This window comes from Helobdella robusta (genome assembly GCF_000326865.2).
Source record: "Helobdella robusta unplaced genomic scaffold HELROscaffold_27, whole genome shotgun sequence".
Lineage (NCBI taxonomy): Eukaryota > Metazoa > Annelida > Clitellata > Rhynchobdellida > Glossiphoniidae > Helobdella > Helobdella robusta.
Genome location: NW_008704392.1, coordinates 2,275,635 through 2,284,673, shown reverse-complemented (window position 1 = coordinate 2,284,673; position 9,039 = coordinate 2,275,635).

Here is a 9,039-nt window from a genome sequence, read left to right as displayed (position 1 = left end):
ATTATAATTACTCGTTTTGAAATTAGCAGACAAAATAAATGAAGCCAAGATGTTTAAAGTATGGACAAACAAACAAACAAACAAACCAACAAACAACACATATTTTTGGTGTACAATAATATATGAAAATATTTTTATACATAAATTCATTATTCTCTGCCGTCTGCCTGCTTAGAGCAACAATAGTCAGTCACAAAGTCTTCACCCGTTTTTTGTCATTTTCCGGCTTCTGCGATGTTTGTGTTGTTTATTTTGAAGTCTTCTCTGATGTTGTCAGTCCAAATCTTTTTTGGATGACCTTTTTTCTTACATTCTACATGATTGGATAACATATATAAATTTTGAAAATGTTAATATTTTTCATTGAAAATTTTGATTTTCAACCAAAACAAGTTATAACTAGTGTATTATATGGCCAATAACACGAGCTAAGCATGACCGTCCTCAAGCTATTTCAAATTTTTCACTGAACTAAATTACTACGATGCTATGTTATGAATTGTGCTTTAAGTAAACACTTGTTTAAAACAAATTATATAAATGTAAATATAAAATAAATGGTAACACACACACAGAACTGCTTAATCGGTAAACTCTGAAAACAGCTGATTACGCATTATTTATTCGTTTTTCGAATAAGAAAATGAAACCATAAACTATATGGGTCCGTGCTCGTGTTTATGAATAAGCCTTTTGCAAAAATTTGTCATCACAAATCACGTTGCTTCCCGTTGTGACAACGAAACACATTATTATACATTACACACACGGCACATTACAGATTACATATATACTACGACGCAGTTACGTCATTTTTAACACAATGGCGGTCTACTAACACATGGAACTACTAAAAGATGGACCTATTTATGCATGTTGGGATTGGTCCAACGTGAAACTAGGTCGACATCTTATATTTTCCATTGGTCAGTTTTTATATAATGCAGCCCTTATTGAATTTAAATTTTCAATCAACATGCGTCCACTGATTTAACGGTTTCTTAAAATAAGTAACCCTGAAACAAATTTTCAATTTTTAAAAATCGAAAAAACGTCCAAACTTCGATAAATAAAGCAATTGCGCAGTTTTAAAAAACTGGAGATAATAATAATCTGCACCAAAACTGAAGAGATGGAATATCGAAAGAGAGAGTTATACGCAAATACAAGTACAGAGAAACGTGTATGTGGTACAAAAATGTATACCATCTTTCGGGCCAATGCACGCTATACATCAGCGTTAAGTTAATACATTTCTATAAAAATTGGCATTCTATAAATAATTGCATACAAAGAAACTGTGCAATACGTTACGTGGGTCAATGTTCGTGGTTACGTTAACTGGCGTTTAAAAATAATTCGTTGAAATGTTTAAAAAATTAAACATATCATTTTTTTATTAAGTTGATGATTATTTGCTATTAAAAGTTTGTTAAAAATAGTTTTTTTAAATATATTTTTAAATGAAGTAAAATAATATTTAACTAATATTTTTTCTAGTTTGAAACTTTGAAAATCTTCTACTGAAATAATTAAAAATTTATAATTAATAATAAAATATAAATTATAATTAGATATAATACTTCGAAAATATTATTTATATGAATTTGTTTTTTTGTATTTCTTTTATAACTCTAACTTCTAGTTTTATTTATATTTATTTTTTTTATTCAATGTTTTTTTAATTTTTTTTTTGCAAACAAACAGGAATTGAAAAAAAAACTGACTTATATTCCACTTATAAAATTGGATAAAAAATAATATATAATTTAATGATATTTAAAAAGTTTGATCCTTGCTTTGAATTTGAATACTTTGTTGAATACCTTCTTAATTTTAGAAGTTCTAGTCTAGAATATTATAATTATGTTATTATCATTTTTATAGATTTAATTTAGTTAGGAGACAATCTCAAATGGATAAAATAAAAATATCCAACCATAGAATTAAAAAAATGTCTACTACTGTCTGTGATTAGTAGTCTTCTTGAAATGTAAGTTTGCTTTCTCATTACTGATTAGACTAATTTTTGTTAACAATTGAAGCTGAAAATTTAGATTCTTCTGTTTAAAACTATTAATTTTACTAACTAAAAACTTGATTCTACCATAATAAAAGTAGATTAAAATGTCTTTAAACTAGTTAAACAAAGCTAATTTATGTTCATTTTCCCAATAAAACAGAGAAAGCCATGGATAACAACAGGAATCCGAATCTATACAGCAGTTACCCCTTATTTGATGCTCACAGAATATTTCCTCTTGCACCTAATGCATTCTCAGACGCCATATTTGCGACAGGGGGTCCAGGGATATGCTCAGATCCGCTGGTTAGACCATCATCACTCAGTTCAGTGGATTTCTTGCCACCCATAGCCCCACCTGGTTTTGGGCCTCTTCAGTCGTGGGGAGCATACAATCCCTACATGCATCGGGCTGTTTTGCAAGGTTTGTGTTTTTTGGCAGTCCTGGATTTTTGTTTAAAACAAGTTGCTGTTTTTTTATTTTTGAGTCCATGGAAATCTTTTCCTTGATTTAAAATTCTTTGTTTCATTTTTCAAATTTTTTTCAGTTGGAAAATTTTTTTTTTTTTTTCCCTGTAGTCATTCATTGTGTTAGCCTTAAATAAAAAATTATAATTTGCAATGCAAAATGTGGATGTACACTTACATCCCATTAAATAATGTTCCACAATATGCACATGAAATCATTCTCATATTCACTCTTTCTTTCTTACATTACATAACATTCCATCTTTCAATAGCAGATGTTCTTTATAGTTATATTTGACATATAAAAACATGCACACACATATTGGTATGCGTGTGTGTACACACACACACGCACACAGACGCATACATATTCACAACCAACAAACACACCTACTCATTAAATTCAAATAGCTAAATACATGCTTATATATACAAACATTGTTATGTAATGTAAACAATTGAAACACATTTATATGTATATGTGTGTGAATGCACATGTGTATGTAATTGTATGTACAAAACAGTCACTTATGTTTAATAAACAGTCACTTATGTTTAATATTGAAAATTTTTCTCTCAGCTTTATTTCAATCTTCATTCATACATCTGCTGTCTATTTCACTTTCATTCATTAAGTTTTCATTACATTTCTTTCAATCATTTATTCATTTCTTTTAAAATTATATCAACTTATATATATGCATGTAGATGTATTTGTGTGTTTTGTATGAAACTGTACACAATAGTACACTCATACATACGCACGCACACATACAAAAAACACACTACAAAAAATGAATATAATTCATATGATTATAACACACACATATGTGTATATATATATATATCACATATTGCCTGCATTTGTATAAAAATTCATTAAAATGTGTGCTCTATAACAATGTCACATCCATGCTATATAACGTTTGAATCATCTTTTTATTCACATGTTTCATATGATGTGTATGCATGTGCAGTGCGACTTCATGAGAATTGTATGTTGTATATATGTATGATGAACTATTGAATGCCATGTTTCTGTGTGTGTGTGTGTGTGTGTCTGTGTTTGCTTCTTTGTGTGCGTGCGTGCGTGCGTTAATAACAATCGCAAATAATAATCCTTTGCCAATAGTTACATAGTTACATCAATTTGTTTTATTCATCATTGCCTACAAACAAACACATACCAGCAAACATCTATTTAATATTTATTTAATTTAATTTCGCTCATGCACACATACAGATACATACACACAAATGAACACACATACATATACGCACACGTGCATGCATGCATGTACACATACATACTCACACATACTGAAGCGTAGAAACATGGTATGGATATAAAACAAACCCATATTTACTACTTTGTAATGTAATTGGATTTTTTTTTGGTTTTACATCTTCCATTCTCAAGCAGACAGAAGCTTCCAACTTTGATTTAACCATAAATGCTAATGCTACACTATCAATTATTTATAAGTAGGGGTTTATATGTATATATAAGTAGTAATTGTAAGATGTGTGCTTGTGTGTGTGTGTTCGTCTGTTTCTGTCTGTTTGTTTCTCTTTCTGTCTCTCTCCATCTCTCTCCCTCTTTCTCTTTCTCTTGATTATGTCATTTGATTTTATTGTGATATTAGTTTTAGATAAGATATCCTGTGTTGTTTTTTTTGCCATAATCATCCTGTCATCATCAGTATAACTGTTGTTGGCTATTAACTTTGTCATAATCTCGATTGGCCATCATTGTCATGATGATTACCAGCTTTTGATTACTATGTCATCACCGTTGTCACAAGAGCTGTACTGTAGTTGTGCTCCTGATCTGTTAAAATTGAGCCAAATTTCGTATTTGAGTCGAGAAATATATAAATATAAGATATATATATATATATGAATAGATGATGGTCTATTCATATATATATATATATGAATAGACCTCGGATGAATAGATTTAAATGTTAACTTTGATGCTCCACCCATCGAAGGTCCGATTCCAGACATCACTTTAGAGGAGCTTACAGAAGCTCTGAAAGCTATGAAGGATGGAAAGGTAGCAGGGCCCTCGGGACTCACAAATGACATTATCAAAGCATCTGGTACTGCAGGTATCCAAACGTTACTACAACTTTGCCGTGAAATCTGGAAAAATTGCTCAATGCCGACTGAATGGAACTATAGCATGACAGTTCCTCTATACAAAGGCAAAGGTGATCCATTGAACTGTTCATCATATCGGGGTATACGTCTGTTAGAACACTTCCTGAAAATTGTCGAAAAAATCATTGAGAGAAGATTAACGTCGTGCATCACAATCGGAAATTATCAATTTGGTTTTCTAGCGGGGAAATCAACACTTGATGCAATTCACATCCTTTGGCAACTGCAAGAGAAGTACCGTGCAAAGCATCAACAACTATCACACATTTTCGTAGACCTTGAAAAAGCATTTGATCGAGTTCCCCGTGAAGCAATCAGATGGAGTCTACGTCGACAATTCATTCCAGAATATCTTGTTCGACTTGTGATGGAAATGTATACGAATACTAAGACTTTTGTCAGCCCAACGGTTGGAAACACAGATGCATTTGACATCGGCGTTGAAGTTCACCAAGGCTCGATTCTCAGTCCACTGTTATTTATAACTGTGATGGAAGAAATCACAATACCGATACGCACTGGTGACATTTGGAATCTAGTATATGATGATGATATCGTTTTAACAGCCACGTCTGAGCAGAATGCAGCACAGATGTTTGAAGATTGGAACACCAGACTCGCCGATCTTGGATTCAAAGTCAACATCAGCAAAACCAAAGCAATGAACACTGGTGAACCCATCCAATCCACAGCTACTGGACGATGGCCCTGTTCAGTTTGTAAAGCTGGTGTAGGTAACAATTCAATCAAGTGTCAGCAGTGTAACCAGTGGTGTCACAAACGTTGTTCAAAAATAATTGGTACTTTATCTAAAGTGTCCAATTTTGTTTGTTCTGCTTGCATCAATCCACAACAACAAATTCGAAATAGCACTGTTTTTGAAGCCATTAAAATAGAGAAAGTCACATCGTTTCAATATCTAGGGGATGTACTGGAACAGCTGAAGCTGCCGTTCGAGCACGCATACGTGCAGCCTGGAATAAATGGCATCTCCTTGCCTCTATATTGATGCGGCGTGACATCCCACTACCACTACGATCAAGACTTTATAAATCTGTGATACGTCCGGTATTGTTATATGGTGCAGAAACATGGCCAATGACAACCAAACTGGAACAACAACTTCAACGAACCGACATGAAAATGCTTCGATGGATGCAACGAATTAGTCTAAAGGACCACATCAAATCTACCGAAATCCTGCGTCGTGCTGGTTTAGATATAAAGGACGAATGCCGGCAACACCGTCTGCGGTGGTTTGGTCATGTCAAACGAAGTGGAAACAGTGCCATAACTTTTCTTGCAGATGTTGAAGTACCTGGCACACGTCCCAAAGGCCGTCCAAAAAGTCCTGGTCGCAAACAATCGAGCAAGACATGAAAGCTCTAAATTTAAATGAAATGGATACAGCTGATCGTCTAATTTGGCGCAAAAAGTTGATGGCAAAGAAAACAACGTCCTACCTCGGGAAACCGGGTCTCTGGACGCAAAACGAAGATTGATTGATTGATTGATATATATATATATATAGAGAGAGAGAGAGAGAGAGAAACATTTAAACTACGTTATTTGTGTGGGTATTTACGTTTCGTGTGTATATTTGAACGCGTGTATGTACGCGCTTATACGTCGTACATTCAATTCTTTACGTGTGAACATTTGTCATACATTCGTTTTCTAGACGTGTAACCGTATAGTAATAATAATAATAATATTAATAATCAACTAAGGTGTAGTATGTTTTGGAAAGTTTTGGAAGCCAGATCAGTTATGTGAAGAGTTAGAATTCATGATTGTAGACTCATGACCATCATCTAGCTGATGTGACAAGACTATCGTGATGATATCTTAATTACTTTTAGATTACAAGTTCATTAACACCAAGCTCTATGATTGGGAAGTTTGTTTTTTTCAAAATATGTTAACGGTGCAATGTTATATAATCTTTACACAGTAAAAACGTGTAAAGGATTATATACAACTTCGCAAAAACTTTACAAAATTACGAACTTTACAGAATCTTTACACGTTTCTACTGCATAGTACTTCGTGTCCGTATCCGTATTTTTATGTGCATGTTTGTATTTGTGGAATCTGAGAAAGAGAGGTATTAATTCAAATTGTATGAAGTTTGAGATAATTTACTGGGTTATAAAGATACAGATGTGGCAGAGTCATAGTCACATGCTATAGCTTAAAATGTAACTGGTGCAAAAATCCGGTTATATTTGTGTTTGTAAATCCGGTTAAATCCGACTCAGGTTGGATTTTTTAAATATCAAATTCCATACGTTCCTAATTCATTTTCACATACATACATACATTATTGTCTCTGATCACACATTTGTCATCCTCATCATCATCATCCAAGTTATCGTTGTCAACAATAATTTCAGTTAACTTCTTTACTACCATGACCTTAATTTTATTAATTCAATTATCATATCATCATTATTTCCATCATCTCTCTCCTTTTTGTCATCATCATCGTTATTATTATTATTTTTATTATTACTATTATCACATCATATTAATCATAACGCAATATAAGTGAAACACAGCCAGCTGTAAGCATTATCATTGTCATTACAACCAAACCATCATCATCATCATCATGGTTGTTAATATTAACATCAATTTTCATTGTAATAGGAAGGCGATAGTACTGGGTCACCCAACCAACCAATAAGCAAACAAACATACACACACACACACACACATACATACATACATACATACATACATACATACATACATACATACACACAGCCATACATAAATAATTATGTAGGCCAAATATGCACATGTCTTTGTGTGCCATGCTTAGTTTTGTTTAAGTTTGTTTGTTTGTTTGTATGCTTGTTTTTATGTATGTATGTTTGTTTGTATGTATGTGTGTGTTTGTGTATGTATGCATGCATGTATGTATTTATTTATATAGGTGTTTATAAATGTTTATAACGTGTTTATTTCATTTTACTATGTATCTTTTCCGGCATCATTTTATACAATTGTCTTGCACGTTATTATAACAGTTTCTGCGTCTGTTAGATTCTGAATTTTTAAAGAAAAATAATAAAAATGTTTTTTATATGTATACATTTGTGTGTGTGTGTGTGTGGTGTATGTGAAGGAGTGTATGCGAATGGTGTATTTTTGTTTGCTTCTATCTGATAGTTTTGTTTGTATGTGTGTTTTAGTGTGGGTGTGTTAAGTAAATATGTGTACGAGTTGGAGAGTGTTTGTTTATATGATGTGTGTTCTGTACGTTTATATGATTTAATGTTTGGTTGGTTTAGATCTTTAGATCTTCACAGTTTAAACATATCTCTATGCCTGTGTGTATGTTTTTGATTAATATAGTTTCTGTATATATCTATCGTGTTTGTGTTCGATCTCTTGTTTGTTGGTTTATATGTACTTACGTATGTATGTATGTATATATGTATCTTTTCAATTTTTTGTATGTTTTTTTGTTTTGTGTGTGTGCGTCTGTGAGGAATTGTGTTAATGTGCGAGAATTTTAAGCATTTTCCAGTTTAACAGTTCAAGAAATTAATATGGGTTACTTGCGCTGGAATATCTATAAACACAACAAAAGGTATATATGTTATGTATAACATATACAATATACACACACACACATACATACATACATACATACATACATACATACATACATACATACATACATACATGCATATGTATATGTATAGTATATGCAATGTATAACAATATAATAGTAAATAATACTTCTTTATCTGATCCAGACTAAAGTTCGTCCCTTTTCATTTTCATCATTTCAAGGCAGATTCTGTTAAAATTCTCCTTTAGAAACTTGCCCTGCCTGCCTCGTGTGCTATCTCGTTTTTTTTTTCATTTGTTGCGGTTTAAGAAGGGAAGTGTTTTTATTTTCTAACGCCCGCTTCTAATGTTCTTTGTAAAGTTTATTGTAATGTTATTGTAATGTTATTTTGATGTTATTTTGGTGTTATTTGATGTTATTTTGGTGTTTTTTCTTCTAAACAGCTTATTAGTGTTACAGTTCATTTTATTATTGTCGTTAAACTTTATTCATCTTCTTTATTTTTTTTTGAGATTTTTTTAAGAGGTGTGGCAACACACATATACAACACGCTTATACACACATACACACAACACGTACATACACAAGCACACGTGCACAAACACACTCACACACACCTTAAGTGTTCTGTTATTGAAGATTTAATTAGAGGCATTAAGGGAAATTAAAATAATTCTTTTGTATTGGGAAGTGTGTGTGCGTGTGTAAGTGTATCTGTTGGTCTGTATTTTTATCTGTTTGTGTTCTTCTTTGCGTTGTTTGTGTGTTTATATTTTGGCTTGTATGTATGTTTCAA